We start from the raw sequence: 18,660 nt of genomic DNA, 5'->3' as shown, positions 1-18,660 counted from the left end.
AATGCCTGGACTCTCCTTATGGTTAACCAGCCAGCAACCCATCAACGATTTAAAATGTTTTGCCTGTATGTATGCATGTCAATGATGGTACCCATTGCACTCCTGATCATCCCTGGAAGTAGGGATCCCCCACTTTCTAATTAAGGGAGTTTTTTATTGCCATTTTGGGGGCTAGGGTCAGGGGAGTGTCATAAATAAATGGCCTGTTAAGCCCTATCAGACTGTACCTTGTTATTAAGGGCTATATAAAACACAATTGAATTGAATTGGCTATTGTCCACAGTCCACACGCATACAATCGCTGGACTGCTTTGCCAACAACATCTCCTGCACCTTCCCAACACCTTGAAATGAACGGCCCTTAACCGGGATCTGCTCGCAGGATGGGCGTACAGCGTGCGTTTGAGAGTGTGCGAGAGTAATCCTTCTCGCTGGCTTCTCCTCAGGGCTGCCGCTGTAAAGAGAGGAGAGAAGGGGCTGTTCTCCCACAAACGAGCAGATTAGCTTCAGCTCCGGCGGCCATGATGGATGTGGACATCAGCGCTGGGTTGTTTGAGCTCCCGCTAACATGAAAGGACACACTTCACTCTCACCGTGGTGAGGTACAAATCCCCCCCCTCAGGGATGGGTGGACGGATTCAAATGGGTTTATGGTTGTGTGTGTGTGTGTGTGTGTGTGTGTGTGTGTGTGTGTGTGTGTGTGTGTGTGTGTGTGTGTGTGTGTGTGTGTGTGTGTGTGTGTGTGTGTGTGTGTGTGTGTGTGTGTGTGTGTGTGTTTTTTTGTGTGTGTGAGCCATCAGAAGGCAAGATTCACATGTTGACAATTACATCGACCTCTCTAACTGAACTCTCACTCTCACACAGTCCACTGTCCTGACACCCGAGACCTTAATGAAAAACCTGCCTGCCGGTCAGAACAGGTCTGCTGCTGATGCCAGTGTCTCGGCTCAAAGTGACACCCTACCCCCCCCTTACGGCACCAGACCCCCCCCCCCCCGCCCTTCATGCTCCAACCCCCCCCCCTTACGCTTGGGTCCGCTTACATTCTTTCCTGCTCCTTCATCCCATCCTCGTTTTATTCTCTTCCTCCTCTATGACGTCTAACATCCCCTAAGCCGTTAACACTATTTCCATCTGGTGCGATTCCTTCTCGACCTCCCTTCCCTTCAAAGTCTCACGTCCGTCAAACATAAACCGTCCCTCCCCCTTCCTCCTCTCCCTCTCTCTCCCTCATTCCTCTTCTTAACCTCCACCCCACCGCTCTATGCCCAAAGGGTACGAAGTGACAACAACGTTTCAGCCACAGAGACAGGAAGGCGATCAGACGGCTCCCCTCCTGAAACGCCAACAGCAGCAGCAGCAGGTGGATGGTGGAAATCCCCACGTCCTGTTTTTGTCAGGAGGTGGAGGTCACCTTTCATTAGATTATTCTGGAGACAGGTAGCCCAGGAGCCACGGTAGGCAGGGAGCGAGACGGCGGGAAGCCAGAGGGACGGGAGAAGGAGGAGAAGGAGGGAGGGAACCCAGACTCAGGCCTGTTATGGATATGGACCACACGTTTGCTGTGACATGTCAACCTGCCAACCTACCTACCGCACTGTGTTATGTGTCTGTGTGCACAGGAGGCTGGTCGTGTCAACAAGTAATATCTGTACGTGTTAACGTTCAAAAAACAAGATAAAAATAAACAAACGTAGATGCACAACGGTTTATTTACTATAAAGCAGAAGGAATTAGCGGAGAGCTGCCTTGTCCTATGATGTTATAGATACTTCAATGGTTTGATCTAACATGGGGATGTGGGAATGACGGAATGAAGTAAAGGACTATTCTTGCACATGCGCAAATCTAAAATAGAAAACCCACAGACTGTGAGAGTGAAGCTCGCTCCCCAGCGAGATGCAGACAGGTTATTATCCTATATCCGAGATCAATGAATCCGGCCATATGTTTATGGTTAAGTGTAGCCACCCATTATTGAGAGACGTAGCGATTTAAAGAGGAATTACGTTCAATGCAGGACAAGCGTTAATTGTCTCGGGGATGAAACATAATTATGGCGTTTGAGTCACGTGATCAGCTTCTGTAATTGCTAGTTGTCCTCCGACAACAAGTGAACGTTACTGCTCCTCTCGTCTCTCTTTGAAAATGAATGTCTAGCAGTCGCACATCTCGCCCATCTAAGAAAGACAGGGGTAGCTTTCAAACGAATTTGCGTTAACGCCGGTATTCACATTTGTCGCCCGGCCCTAGTTATTTAAGTTACTGTTTGATGATGGTCATTCAATAAAATGATGTGTTGAGTGACCCAGGTATGATATTTCTTCGTCTTTGATTCCTTCTCAGGTGACCTAGTGTTCTAGGACACTTGGGAGTGAGCTAGAGACTGGGGGTTTGTTTCGTAGGAAGGAGGGCATTAAAGACTAAAAAAGTTATTAACACGGGGGTTATAGTCCCGCAGAGAGTGATGTAATTAGCAGGTGACCTAGGGGTCAAGGACACCTGGAAGCAAGCTAGAGACCAGGGGTCTATTTCATAGGAAAGAGGGCTTGAGGATCCATTTTGTGGGCTCTAGCCCGACAAGAAGTGATTCAATCTCTCAACCAGAGGTCATCAGAATATTAAAAAAACACTCCATTCATGTGGGCACAGAATGACTTTGGAGTAAGATAGAGACATCTGAGATGTCTCTTTTATATAAAGCAGGGTATTAAGGTCTACTAAAATGATCAATTCAGAGGTTTTAGCCCTACAGGAAGAGGTGCAATTAGTAGGTGACCTCCTAGGACCTAGGACACCTGGGAGAGAGGCCGGGTGTCTCCATTCTATGAAAGGGTTCCTCAAGGATTTTTAAAATTATGAATTCTGTGGCTGTACCTACAGGGAGTGGGGCATATTATTGTTGGGAAGTCTTCAGACGATATTTAAAAAAAGAAAAACAATATTTCGGGCCCCAGGGACATGTATTATTATCAATTTGGGGTCTCTAGCCCCACAGAAAGCGACTCTAAAGGCATCATCAAATTCTAAATTGTGTCAGTACATGTCCCACTTCCGAAATTTGGAGTTGGAATTCTTCCCAGAGCAACATCAATCTAGCACTTCTGAGAATCAGACTTCTATCTCACAAAGAAAGTAAATGACTGAAATTCATATTGACTTTGTAGGGGGCATGGCATGGCTCAATTCGACCTCAAAACTTGTCCCCATGCCTACTAGCTAGCCTAGCCCATCAAGCTGCTAATTAATTTATTCTGATTAAATGTGGATTTGTTGCAGATTGCCTTTATCTCATATGTTAGGTTTCTTTGAGACATGTTGACATTGCACTGCAAATTTAATTAAATGTATTATTCAGTACTATTATTATTTTGATGTTTTTCAAACTTCAAATTTTCACTTTGTTCTTGTTTGTGTAGAACAGTGGTCTGGTCACCAACCAGTTGACTGCGATCGACCATTAGATCTTTGAGACTTTCTAGCTCCCAAAAAGAATAGAAAACTAAATACATTATGCCTGATTAATGTTCATTTCTGCAAGCCCCTCTCTCTCTCTTGAACCAGCTGTTACTGTACTTCTTCTGCGTAGCAACCAACGACCTATAAGATAAGAGGAGAATACAGGCACAAATCTGTCACAAATATCAGTATACGACTATATATTATAGCAGTATAGATAGCATGGCTCTACGTAAGAAGGTGAAAACTTACCATTTCCATTCAGATTGGAAGAGGAACTTATTTTAACCTTAGTGGAAGACAAGTGTGTATGAATGATTTTGCACAAAACACAAGCACTGTCTAAAAGAGGAAATCTAGAGCTGCACCACAACACCGGAAATTCAAAGACAGCTACCCGCCAAAAGAGCGCGTCAGCGCAAGGAAAGTTGACGGGCTGAAATCCGGATTGAAGGCCCGGCGATCGCATTTCACAAAAGCTGCTGCCTGAAATGAGGCTGCTACTGAAGCATGATTTCAGATCATGCTTTATGATTTCAGAGTCACCTTTTGGCTCAACACAAGAAGGCTTTTACAGATGCTGATTTATTCAAGGAATCACATAATTTTTTATGAATTTGCGTTAATGAATGAGCTTGATGCCATTTACGGAGACCAACTCCTCCAAGCTGAGTCCAGTGGTTAAATCGTAAAATTCTAAAAGCAAGACCGCTATGGCCGGTTTCATATGCTAGTTAAAGTGTTTTCATGGTTGCATCAATTTAAAAGTTGGACCAAAGCATTTCATGTTATCCAAATACAATTACCCAAATAAAAGTCCTCAAGTTGGAAGTCAAATCTTTTTCCCTCAGCGCTTTAACAGGTAGATCTTTGCCTTTCACCAAGGCTGAGGTTAGGGATTTGGCTTAAAAAGGCTGTTGACCACAAATGTAGAACATTAGACAGAATTTATTTTTGTTCCTTTCACATTTCTTATTTTTTAAATGGTAGGCCTACCTACTGTTATTGTGTAAAATTTAAAGTTGGGGTTTTCGTATGATCAATCTTTGGTTTATTTATGTTCTAGTGACCTCTCGTGAGGGATTGCATCAGTACCTGTTGGACCAGAGCAACCAAATGGATAATCTTGTTTCTCCTTGGGGCCCTCTTTCACATGTAACAGACCCCAGGTCTCTAGCGGGCAGGCTCCCAGGTGTCCTTGACCCCTAGGTCACCTGCTGATTACGTCACACTCTGTAGGGCTAAAACTCCTGTGTTGATAGTTTTAGTGATCTTTAATGCCCTCTTTTATTCCAAACAGAGCTTGTTCGAGAGTGTCTATGACCCCATGTTTAAATTCTTCCGTTTTTGATTCTATCACGCTTTAAAACATTTCAACAACATGCTTTGTTAAACATGACTCAGATTTACTGAATTAATATCATCAAATACCTTTAACCGCTCAGATGACTACACAAAACAAAGACAATGATTCAAACAACATGCACATTTTCTTTATTTTTTATTTAATTTTTTGTAATTATGTAATAATCGTAATAGAATAGTAATAATTGTAAACTAAAACTTGCATAAAATGTGATTGATCGCCCCACCCAACTACACTTGGGTCAGTTTAGACACATAGATATTGCCGTTGAACTCTCTGGATGTCCTATTCTTGCCCACAAGGAAGAAACAAGTCTGGGTCGGCTCAGTTCATGCAGCAAGCTCAAAGAGCACGAAAAACAAGTTGATCTGACTACTCGTAGCATAACAAAACATTTCTTATCTTCACGTCCTATTTTCTTCAAATCCACAACACGTATTTATTATTTACTGATACTTTGAAAGTTTAACAGATCATACAGTTCGTTTGTTCTTTTCCATCTTTTTAGGTCAAACCCCCACTAAATATAAACTGAACCGTTTCTTTAATCATGGAATGCGTTGCTATCTTGCATACCTATCTTCAGGCTTTCATGCAGGAGTTGGTCTACTTATTGTTACCTTGTGTATTTCCAAGGATCTCAACTCTAGCATCACATTCTGCTGACTGGCTGCGACTCAGCACATAGCTGCCTGCATGCAGCGTTTAGCCGGTGACATTTAGCTGGTGACTTAAGAGATTTCCACAGCGTTCACTGTACACAGAGAAAGTTAAATATATCTGATGGCTGAATGTATGTGCTGTGAAAACCGCAGACGGTTAGGAAATGTGTGACAAAATCATAATTCATAACTGTAAATAGGTGTGAGGTGTAGTTACAATGCAACACTCTATTCTTAAGTTTGTTTTCATGTGTGTTATTTATCTAACTGAGTAACCATTGACCTATGCACCCATCGAAGAGTATGGACGTGTGCGTGTGCATTAGCATATTGCCTGTGCGTGCGTGTCAGGTGGAATCAAAGATATCATTGTTGGCTGCAGGTGTGCTCGTGCCAGGAGGCCCGCGGTGAAGACTCCCTGGAACAATGGCTCCTTGTTGTGGGACACACCTGAGTCACTGAGGGCAGGTGAGAGGGCCTGATCACAGGCAGATTACACTGCAGCAGACTTCATTAAAACCTGATGGGGGCAGCAAGGGGGGCCGGGAGGGGGGGCGCCCTGGTAGTGCTCTTCAACAGAGATAGAGAGCGACGGAGCAAGAGTAAAGAGTGAGGGAGTGGATCGGGAGATAATGGGTATAGGAGGCCAGAGATTGGCAAGGCGAGAGTTGGAGGTGGATGGGGGATGGAGGTGTCCTCAGGAGAGATAAGGGAGATATGCACAGAGGAATGAGGAGGGTGATTGTGATAGGAGAGTCCTCTGATGGGCATCGTGGTTACTGGCTGAGGTGTTGTCATGGTGGTGTTTGAGAGGGCTTCCCGGAATCATTGGTCGGAATAGGGTTGAAAGTCAGTTTCCTGGTTCTCCTTCCAAGCGATTGGGGCTCTGTCGTTCGTACATTTAACAAAATGGTGCACAGGATTCCCGACCGTTACAGAAACACCAGAGGTCCTTGGATCATTCCACAGCCTCCCCCTCAATCCTCTAAACACATCGTCTACAGAGTGAAAGTTTAAAACAGACACGTTTCTGTCAGCGGCAGACGGAGGTGTGGCGGTGACGGGGAGGAAGTCCATATGCGTGCCTCGGGGATGTCAGACGTCCTTCCAAGCACGGCTTTCGGGAGGTCACCTCCACTGTAAACACGGAGCCGTGCGGCACATGGTGAACATAGCGTGCCAGCTCGTAAACGACAGGCTTTGGAATAACAGTGAGAAGCACGATAAGAACCGCACGGAGTACGGCCCTGCGTCCAGCCGCCGGCCTGGCTGCATATACACACTCATCACGGACACGCGCGGCATATACAATCCAGCCCGGTGTGGCCTCGCGTCCGGAGGGAGAGGGAGGCTGAGTTAGCTCTGGGTGTATCGGTGTTGCCTGAGTCTTGTGAGAGGAGTGTTGCTTGACGCCGTCGCATGGGATAAGACTGCAAAACGAGGCAACGGATAAGACTAGTAAGGGACCGGTACAGGCAGCTATTCATTACATTTAGATTTACATTTAGGGCGTTTAGCAGACGCTTTTATCCAAAGCAACTTACAATGCGTACATTTGTCATGAGGAAGTGAAACACTGTCGGTACAGTAAGGATGTTAATAGATTCTAGTGCAAAACACTAAAACTCGCTAGGTTAACCCATTCCCCGTAAACAACAAAGATAGCTAGCATAAGATGCTACACAACTAAGTACTTTAACTAAATACAATATACAATAAGTTTATTATATTTTGCTTTGTCGACCTTACGTTGCTATCCTTGGGTACGTAATGCCTCGTAAAGTCTGTACATCACTCTGGCCACACAAGACAGACCTATACACAAGGAAAGTTCATGACATCAAACGGTATCCGGTTCAATCCGAATCAAAGTCTACTGCGTCTACTTCACAGGTTGACCTTGTACGTGCATCCGGCTCCTCTCCTAGCGCACGCTGACGAAACACCCTCGAAAAGACTGCCGGATTACCCGCCCTGATTTCGGAGGGGGGGGGGGGCGGACCACCTGCTGGGGGGTTTTTTGTCCCGTGTTCGGGGGCGACGTGCGCGGGGTAAAGTCGAGGGTAAGGCGGGAGTGGGCCCGACAAGACGGAAAAGAGCCGCGCTGAGCGTTTTTACTGCTGAGCTCCCCCCCTACCCCTTCACCTGTCCCCAACCTTCATCCCTCTCTCCACCTCCATCCCTCTCCTCTCGCTCTTTCCTCCTGCTTCAGGGAGCCCCCCTCCCTCCCCTCTCCCCCCAAACCTCCCTCTCCTCTGATGGGATGAGCACCCATTCTGTCTAAACTCCTCAAACATGAAACAGAGAACACTATGTAAATGCTCTCTTTGATTCTGTTCTAATGCGTCCGCGCCAACAAGGTGCCAAGGATAACAGGGCCTGATCTTCTTCTTCTTCTTCTCCTACCCCTCCTCCTCCTCCTCCTCCTCCTCCTCCTCCTCCCCCTGTGAAGCTGTTCTCCGGTTGGCTAGTCCGTTCACCGGACTCCGGGCACCCCACTGTGAGCATAATAGAAAGAAATTGTTTTTGCTGTGAGATTAAGTGATAAAAGAGGGGGGATAAAGCAAGGCTTTTTCAAAGACCTCCCCCCCAACCCCTTCCCCCCCCCGTCCCCCCTAACCGTCATCATGCATTCCGTTTGGAGTTCACCAGAGAGAGATTGTCGAGCACTAATTGAGTGATGGCTGATTGTTGTAGCGTCCACCTTTGATGATTTGTGTGTGTGTGTGTGTGTGTGTGTGTGTGTTTGTGTGTGTCTCTCGTCTGCTGTTTGTGAATGGCTGATGAGGGAAGGCTGCTGAACAGTGGGAAATGTAGTTTAAACTTGTGCTTGTGGAAGTGGGCCTTAATGTGGCCGTTGTTACGTGTGTGTGTGTGTGTGGATCTGTGTGTGTGCGTAAGTGGATCTGTGTGTGTGTGTGTGTGTGTGTGTGTGTGTGTGTGTGTGTGTGTGTGTGTGTGTGTGTGTGTGTGTGTGTGTGTGTGTGTGTGTGTGTGTGTGTGTGTGTGTGTGTGTGTGTGTGTGTGGATCTGTGTGTGTGCGTAAGTGGATCTGTGTGTGTGTGTGTTTGCCTGTGCCTGTGCTTGACTGCGTGCGTTTATGTGTGGAGTGCAATCCATCCATACATACCTAAGATAGGAAAACACAACACATTTGAACAAAAGGAAGGCATAACAGCAGAAAGGGGAGGGCAGGAATACCGAAAATGATTTACATGTTGTGAACATATTGTGGCGCATGCGAATGGTGAGCAAGCCCCACTCACTCATACTTCTGAGTCCACATGATCTATAGCGTGTTTTCCGACGCGCATCTGTTTTGCCCTAGCTCACAATGCACTGATTTGTTTAAGCTGTGGCACTGAACTATGAGACAACGCGAATGTGTGAATTGTACAGACGATACAACCTGGAATACAGAACGGCAAATCCTCCACAAGCGCGCACATGAAATGCCCCTCCATCCACCACGCGTTCAATCATTATTCGAGACGGATATTAAACATGACTCGACCGCTCGGGCGAGAACAATCGAAAGAGGGCTTTAAAAAATACAACAACTGGCCCGTCTTTTATTGGTCTACCATTGGCTGTTTCCACAACAACAAAGACAGCATGGGACTCTGCCGGCTGTCCGAGTCCAGCTGGGCCTGACAGCAGAGCACACATTAAAGAAGGGGAAGACGGGGGGGGAGGGGAGGAGGTCTGCGAGGGGAGGGAGGGGGGGATCCATGGGAGTGGAAGGAGATGAACACACACACACATACACGTACAGAAACACACACACACACACAGGGATCCTGCTGCTCACAGCAGCAGGTGCAAGGCAATTGAAGGAAGCGCTGTGTGTGTGTGTGTGTGTGTGTGTGTGTGTGTGTGTGTGTGTGTGTGTGTGTGTGTGTGTGTGTGTGTGTGTGTGTGTGTGTGTGTGTGTGTGTGTGTGTGTGTGTGTGTGTGTGTGTGTGTGTGTGTTTGTGTGAACGTATGTGTAGGTGAGTGAATGTACGTGTGTTTGTGTGTATGTGTGTGAGAATGTACATGTGTGTGTGTCAGTGAATGTATGTGTGTGTATTTGTGTGTGTGTGAGTGAATGTAGGTGTGTGAGTGAATGTAGTTGTGTGAGTTAATACGTGTGTGTGTGTGTGTGTGTGTATCTACATGTGTGAATGTACGTGACTCTACGTGTGTGTGTGTAATGTGTGAATGTACATGTGTAGGTGTGTGTGACTCTACGTGTGTGTGTGTGTGTGTGTGTGTGTAGGTTGTATCTTCCAGGGCGGGGGGCTGGAGTGGCCAGGCCTGGTGGGGGGGGGGGGGGGGGGGGGGGGTGGATCGTAGTGGCTAACTTATGGCTACCACCGGCCCCCGGATGAATACTAAAAGGCCAGCGTGGTGAAGCCCGGGGTTGGGGCGCTGCATGGCTCCCACACCGGGGAGCCCCCGTTTGATGCAGCGCCACCAGGGGGTGCGTTTCATCATGATCCCCCCCCGATCCATACCCCCGGATGGGGCGGTGGACCCTGAGAGACGAGCAGGGGGGGGGGGGGGGGGGGCATGCCAGCACTAACTGAATAAATAGCATGGCACTCATTAGCGCGTTAGCTGCCTTAAATAGAAAACCAGGTGTCGATTTACAGCAGAGGTATCGGACCGGGGTTAAGAAGCAAAGCAGAGTTAGGTGTGGAATACGGAGCAGACGTCTTACTGTGACCGTACCTGCTCCTCTCTTTTGAGGGTTCAGAGAGGAAAAGGCGCGTTAAAGGTAAATGTGGAAGGTCTGTTAGCATCTATCTGTGTTGCACCACAATGCAAACGTTAGATTGTTAACGTGGATTAAACGGACATTGCCCTTTTATGAACTAACAAGTAAGAAATGTTCACGCGAGGCTCAAAAAACTCAAACTCTGTGGCTTTGGTTCCACCGCTGTCTTTTGAAACCAACGGTAACATTTATTAGTTTGAATTTCAGAGATCTACATGAACTCTAAAAATAAGCCCCGTCTCTCTTGTTCTCCCCCCTTGGGGTCAAAACGCTTTGCAGATGGGATAAGAGACGGCTTGAACCAGCGCTCACTTCCTCTCCTCCGCTCCCCTGGGCAAACCAGGCCCTGTCAACCATCTCTGTTCAAAAGCTCCAGAGGAGCTGGATGGGGGAGAGGGATATATCAAATTACAGTACATCAGTCTCGCAAAAGATGCCCCCCCCCCCCCCCCCAACCCACCCCTCTTCTGGAAGACTGGGCGTTGACAAGAAAACACGGAGGGGGTGAGGGGGTGTGTGTGGGGGGGGGGGGGGGGGGGGGGGTATGATAGCTGACGATCCCTCGTCCTTTGATGAGACATAACAATATCCCAATCCCCCCCCCCCCCCCCCCCAAACCCATTCTCCTGTTTAAGTTACTGTGGACTCTAAAAAGGAGAAGTTCTTCCAAAGTCTCTCTGAAAAGCTCCTGTGCTTTAGGTGAAGGGGAGGAAGGAGGGGGGGGTGGAGGGAGGGTGAAGAAGAGAGGTAAGGAGGGAGGGGGGGGGAATAATGTTTATGCATTAGATTTTCAAAGTGCTTTTTTTTTCGGCAAGGAAAATTCGGATTCAAAGGTGTACTTCTTGCGGGGAAGATCTGAGGGATTCTTTCTCCCTCTGCCTGTTATTACTTGAGTGACAAAGTCTGTGTGTAGCTTAGCCAGAGCTTTGCAGGCCCGTGGTGCCGGCAGACCCCGTACCGCTACAGTGTATTACCGCAGGGAATCGGCAGCGATCCATATACACGCTCGACATGGTCGTCGTTTCATCAGTGTCTTCTTTAGATTACGTATTGATCACTTCACGCAACAATGGAACACATAGAGAGAGTGTATAGTCTCGCTCACGAAAGTCTGCAGACCAACATTTTGACTCTGGCACTATTAATATTGTTTTGCACCGTGAAATGTCTATCAATAATGCGGCTGCATTCACAATAGACTCTAAACTGTTGGACTTACAGTTATTACTCTCACTTCAAACTTATCTCTGTGATGCGGGGTGGAGACTCTCTTTTTCTTTTTTTACAGGCGGATGTTTGAACTCTAAAACTTGAGACGCTAAGGAGTTTAAAAGAGCGGAGATGAGAGAGAGTGTGTGTGTGTGTGTGTGTGTGTGTGTGTGTGTGTGTGTATGCGTCCGTGTGCGTGCGTGCGTTCCCGCGCGTGTATGCGCACGTGTTTGTGTGCATTCCCGCGCGTGTGTGAGTGCCCGTGTGCTCGCTGGCTGGCGTTGCAGAGTTGCTGAGCGCAGCACTCGTACATACGTGTGATTAAAAATTCAAATGAGCGCCTTTAGATTGGATGGAAGAGCTTTGAGGGTTTGTAATGAGGCTGATCTGTGAAGTTTAAACATTCCACTCTGGCAGAAGTGCCACCACCACACAAAAAGGCAAAGACAGAGAGATGGAGCAGGGAGGAGGGAGGGAGGGAGGGGCGGGGAAATTATTAAAAAAATAATAAAGTAGGGTTTGAAGATTTGTAGCTTTGATGCGGGGGAAACACCATGGGGCATGTGTGTGTGTGTGTGTGTGTGTGTTCGTGCATGTGTATCCGTGTGTATGTGTGTGTATGTGTGTGTGTGTGTGGTGTGGGGGGGGGGGGGGGGGGGGTCTGCTATGCTAGTCTAGAGCTGGCGTCTGACTCCGGAGTTGTTGCACGTACGTACGTACGGGCGCGCGTGTTTGCCAACGTCCTCAAGACACAGTTTCCAGCAATCTATTATCCCCGCAATCTGTTACCCCCACAATCTATTACCCCCGCCTCGTCGGGGACCTGGCTCCGCCGCCGCTGGTGGGAGGGTAGCTCGGGAGAGGAGCCGCGCCACAGAGAGCGACGGGACTCACAGATCTGCCGCCGTGGGAAGAACGATGAACGCTATTGTAAGGAAATCGCGCTTGCGATCACTGCGGTGGGAAGACGTGGGGGAGGGGCCGAGGTTAAAAGAGGAGCCCTCATCTACCAGGACCGAGATTGATGTGTGCGTGTGTGTGTGTGTGTGTGTGTGTGTGTGTGTGTGTGTGTGTGTGTGTGTGTGTGTGTGTGTGTGTGTGTGTGTGTGTGTGTGTGTGTGTGTGTGTGTGTGTGTGTGTGTGCGCGTGTGTTTGTGTGTGCGCGTGTGTGCGTGTGTGTGTGTGTGTGTGTGTGTGTGTGTGTGTGTGTGTGTGTGTGTGTGTGTGTGTGGAGGGGGTGACAAACAAGTGCACTGTCTACCCTAATCCCAATCCCCAGCCCCCCCCCCCCCCCCCCCCCCCCCCCCCCCCTCCCCTTCATACACTCTTCAATCAGTTACACATCAGAGTGCACATGCACTCGCACACATACATAACCACACACCGACGAATTAACTGGGACAGGAGGGTAGTGTAGTCACAATGTCACAAAGACCCCCACACATACACACACAGACACACACACACACAGACACGCGCGCACACGCACACATACACATAAACACGCACATACACGCAAGCACGCACGCATGCACGCACACACACCTCCATCTCTTCATAAAGGAATAGGAATCGAGCGCCACTTTGAATGTACCTTCCACTAAAAGGCTGACTGAGTTTTCAAGAGGTCCATTGAAAGGGAATCTTTGCATTTATGATGTAAATAATATTTTTTTTTAAGCCTTTCTTCTTCATCCAATTTTGGGGATTTTGACAGCCTTTGAAATGTGTCACATGCACATCCAGAAAAAGCTTTTACTGTCCCTCCATCCTTGTTAGGAACAGCCATCCGTTTTCTAATTGATTTCACAGGCAGAATGTTGTTGCATGAGTATTGTCCCTTTTGGAGTGTTTTTTGGGGTACTTTTATGTCAGATGAACTACCGTAACTTGTTCTTCAAAAGAAAAGAAACATAAAATGACAATCCCTCAAAATAAAAATCCTATATCTGAACAATATGATTTCAGCCGCCTCCTTTAAAGTAAATCTTTCCTTTATTTTGTGGCAAAGATATTTTGTGTGACCTCACAATCAATCCAGTGTCAAATAGTGACTGCAAATAAAAACATGTAAATGCATTCTCCTTGTCTCTGTTCGACTCTAAAGAATATATATCTAAAGAATCAAGACATACATCCATGCTTTTCAATAGCAATTAGCAAATGCTACTTTAAATCAGGAATGTTAAAGTAGCGCACATCAACCAGAGATTATCCAGGACCCAACCTACACTATCAATATGCTTTCTACCGAATCCTAATCCTAATTTATTCATGTTAGTAAGAACATGCCTATCTGACCCTAGCAACCAGAAGGCCCTGTGGTTGAACTACCATGCTCATTTTGACCCCTGACCTTTCACACACAAAAGACACATCTGATGTGTGTGTGTGTGTGTGTGTGTGTGTGTGTGTGTGTGTGTGTGTGTGTGTGTGTGTGTGTGTGTGTGTGTGTGTGTGTGCGTGTGTTTAAATGTTCATGTGTGCTTGCGGGTGCCTGCGAAAGACGGGGTGCCTTGAAAGCACCCAACTTCGTGCACACACACACACACACACACACACACACACACACACACACACACACACACACACACACACACACACACACACAGCGCAGTGATTAAAGGAGACATGGGGGTAGATGGATATATAGGAGGGGATTTGAGAGAGAGTGATGGTGACGGACAGCTCACACCAGCTGGAGTCTGGCAGTTCGTCTTCAGACCCCCCCCCCCCGGACCTGTCAGTCCAGAAGGGCGTCCCGTAGAGGAGCCCGCCTGCACTACATCACGCGCTGACGTTTACAAACCACTGAGAGCAATGTCTCACTTTCGTCGCCACAATGTCCTTATTAGTTCCCTCGGTGTGAGTGGGCTTCCTCTCAGACGGCCGACTGTATTTCTGTCTTCTTGTAGCATCCTGTAAACTTCTACTAATCTCTCTCTCTCGTCTGTTTGGATATCTTTCTCTGTGTGTCTCTCTCTCTCTCTTGTCTGTTTGGATGTCTCACTCTCTCTCTCTCTCTCTCTCTCTCTCTCTCTCTCTCTCTCTCTCTCTCTCTCGCATCCTGCAAACTTCTACTAATCTCTCTCTCTCGTCTGTTTGGATATCTTTCTCTATGTGTCTCTCTCTCTCTCTCTTGTCTGTTTGGATGTCTCACTCTCTCTCTCTCTCTCTCTCTCTCTCTCTCTCTCCCTCTCTGTCTCTGTCTCTGTCTCTGTCTCTGTCTCTGTCTCTGTGTCTCTTTCTCGTCTGTTTGTAGTCTGTCTCCTTTTTTGTTGTGATATCTCTCTCTCTCGTCTCTCTCTCTCTCTCTCTCTCTCTCTCTCTCTCTCTCTTTCACTTTCTTTCTCTCTCTCCCTTTCTCTTTGTCTGTTTGGATGTCTCTCTCCCGCTGGTCAGCTGTCTCTTTGAGTGTGTACTGAAATTTGCAATCACACAGCACTCCTTCAACCGGCAACCTCTAGATAGAAAGTCTGCCAGATAGATATAGAGAGAGAGACTAGGAGGGGATAGAGAGAGAGACTAGGGGGGATAGAGAGAGAGACTAGAGGGGATAGAGAGAGAGACTAGAGGGGATAGAGAGAGAGACTAGGGGGGATAGAGAGAGAGACTAGAGGGGATAGAGAGAGAGACTAGAGGGGGATAGAGAGAGAGACTAGAGGGGGATAGAGAGAGAGACTAGGGGGGATAGAGAGAGAGACTAGAGGGGATAGAGAGAGAGACTAGGAGGGGATAGAGAGAGAGACTAGGGGGATAGAGAGAGAGACTAGGGGGGGATAGAGAGAGAGACTAGGGGGGGATAGATAGAGAGACTAGGGGGGGATAGAGAGAGAGACTAGGGGGGATAGAGAGAGAGACTAGGGGGGATAGAGAGAGAGACTAGGGGGGATAGAGAGAGAGACTAGGGGGGGGTAGAGAGAGAGACTAGAGGGGATAGAGAGAGAGACTAGAGGGGATAGAGAGAGAGACTAGGGGGGATAGAGAGAGAGACTAGGGGGGATAGAGAGAGAGACTAGGAGGGGATAGAGAGAGAGACTAGGAGGGGATAGAGAGAGAGACTAGGGGGGATAGAGAGAGAGACTAGAGGGGATAGAGAGAGAGACTAGGGGGGATAGAGAGAGAGACTAGGGGGGATAGAGAGAGAGACTAGGGGACATAGCTCACTATCCAAAAAAGTAGACAGAAGATTCCCCCTCCACCACCACCACCACCACCACCACCACCAGCACCACCAGCCACCCTCCGAGGAAAAACAAGGGGAGGAGGGGGTCTTCAGAAATAATAGGTAGCGGGAAGAGAAGTCTTTTTTCTTTTTTTCAACAGACACAAACACAAACAGTGATCTGCCTGGCTTTGTTAGTCTCTCTCTCTCTCTCTCTCTCTCTCTCTCTCTCTCTCTCTCTCTCTCTCTCTCTCTCTCTCGCTCTTCAGCAGGAGGCGGGGTTAAAGCTAGCTAGGTGGTTGTCAGCGGATGATGATGCCGCAGCCACACCTGGCGTCGCGAGACGGGCCTTTGATCATTTGTCGCGCACAATTCTGCCACTGGATTAAAGTGAAGGTGGGGGCAGGGGGGAGAGAGAGCAGGGGGGAGGGAGGGAGGGGGAGGGAGGGGGGGGGAGAGAGAGAGAGAGAGAGAGAGAGAGAGAGAGAGAGAGAGAGAGAGAGAAAGTGGGAAGGATGGAAAGAATGAAAATAGTGAACAGTCTAACCATGAAGAGTGTAGAGAGATTTAAGAATGTCTCCCTGAAGTTAACTTCACCCCTCGTAACATTTCAGTGGCCTCATAGCTCTTAGTGTTTGGAGAGCGATTCGAGAAAGTCACTCCATGTCACTGAAGACAGAAGCTGTAATATATATATATACGTTGTATGTATCCCTAATGCTTACATCCCGTCACAAGAACCAGATAGCTAGCACCATGCTAACAGCTAAGCATGCACATTTACACAAAGTACATAACTCTGCACCCATAAGGAAAACTGATTTATCTTTGTGGTTGTAGGATGATTTTTGTTTTTTTTGATTTTTTTATTTGCATCAACTCATACGACTTGTTGTCAAAGCTCAGGCCCTATCTCCCAATGGTGTGCTTGCAGCTTTACCCATTCAGCTCACAGAGCCTATCTGAACCAACAGGGGGCGATATTTCACCGTCGGTTAAAATAGGAGGTATTCAAGGCGACAGCGCAGTGTGCGCCTGATCCCTTATTCATTCAAAGTACGCCAACAAGTACGCTGTTGCTTGCTATTTCACTTGAACTATTGAACGAATTGTTCAAGGAATATACTTAGGCATGAAATAATAACTGCATACACATTTAATTATTGAAATACCAAGGAGATTACATTTAGAATACATTAAATTATTAATCATAAAGAAAATCTTAACATTTTTCAAATAGCATTTCTTTTATCAAACGTAAACAGTATGTTATTTTGATGTTGTCATTGGCTTGTATGCGGCTGATATCTGAGATGATGATGTATGATGTGATAAGATGAGTTTGCATGTTATTGATCCAATTCTGATGATGTATGATGACCTATGCAAGTGTATTTGTGGTTGGATGTTGGCTGTGGGGTAAGAGTGTGTGTGTGTGTGTTGGGGTGGTTGGAGGGGGGGGGGGGGGGGGGGGGGGGAGCCTCTTCACCACACGCTAGCTTCATGGGAACCTGCGTGCCGCTAATCCCCTGTTTGGACAGAGCGAGAGAAAGGGGAGCAAGAGAGAGAGAGAGGGAGAGAGAGAGAGAGAGAGAGAGAGAGAGAGAGAGAGAGAGAGAGAGAGAGAGAGAGAGAGAGAGAGAGAGAGAGAGAGAGAGAGAGAGAGAGAGAGAGAGAGAGAGAGAGAGAGAGAGAGAGGGGGGGGGAGAGAGGGGGAGAGAGGGGGAGAGAGAGAGAGAGAGAGAGGGAGAACTGACAACAACTCCACCACTTCCACCACCTCCCCCACCTCCCCACCAGCACCATCCACATCACACCACCACAAACTCCACCACCAGCACCAACACCCAACCAACCTCCTCCTCCACCTCCACCATCCCCCTACCTCCACCACCACCACCACCCCCACCACCACCATTACCACCCTCCCTCCCCCACCACCATCCCCCTACCACCAGCACCACCAACACCACCATTACCACCCTCCCTCCCCCACCACCATCCCCCTACCTTCCCCCTACCATCACCACCACCACCACCACCTCCGCCACCATCACCACCACCACCAACACCTCCACCATCCCCCTACCATCACCACCACCTCCGCCACCATCACCACCACCACCACCACCTCCGCCACCATCACCACCACCACCACCACCTCCGCCACCATCACCACCACCACCAACACCTCCACCATCCCCCTACCTCCACCACCACCTTCACAACCGCCTCCGCCACCTCCACCACCACCTCCACCGCCCCTCTACCACCACCTCCACCTCCAAAACCCTACCATCACCACTCTCCAGCACCACCTCCACCACCCCCATACCAACAACAAAGAAAAAATGAAAAGAGAAGGCAGAAGACTCGGCGGCGGTGTGTGTCTCTCCTCCTCCTCCTCCTCCTCCTCCTCCTCCTCCTCCTCCTCATCTGTTCTCCTCCGGAGCTCCACCGTCGCGCCATGAGGTAAATCCACTGCTCGGTGTCTCCTTTCTTCCAGCCGCACGGAGAGGCGAACACAGTGGGGTTTGGATAAGCCCGGGGCCAGCAGGGGGCCGTCAAGTCGAAGGAGGAGAACCCCCCATCCCCTCCCCACATCGGTGATGGACCTTGTTTTGAGAGGGGGGGGGGGGGGGGGGGTTGTTTGATGGGCTCGGACTCGTCTGTTGTTCCTCACACCGACATGTGCTTTATGTTTACTGAGCTGTCGAATGACTGGGGAATGGATGGATGAGTGGATGGTTAAAGAAAGATACATAGATAGTTATATATAGAGAAAGAGAAATAGATAGATACATACATAGGAAGCCACCTAGAAAGAGAAATAAAGAGTGAGATAAAGAAAGAAAGATACTTCAATATAGAGAGATAGAAAGAAAGCTACATAAATAGTACGATATAGAGAGATAGAAAGAAAGACGTATCTAGATAGACGCATAGATCGCAACCTAGAAAGATAAATAGATAGACAGAACTGTCTATCTAACTATCTGAGAATCTGTCACTCTATATCTAACAATAGTTAGATATA

This window comes from Gadus chalcogrammus, chromosome 3 (assembly GCF_026213295.1).
Source record: "Gadus chalcogrammus isolate NIFS_2021 chromosome 3, NIFS_Gcha_1.0, whole genome shotgun sequence".
NCBI lineage: Eukaryota > Metazoa > Chordata > Actinopteri > Gadiformes > Gadidae > Gadus > Gadus chalcogrammus.
The sequence above is the reverse complement of the archived record's forward strand: the minus strand, read 5'-3'. Positions refer to the sequence as shown.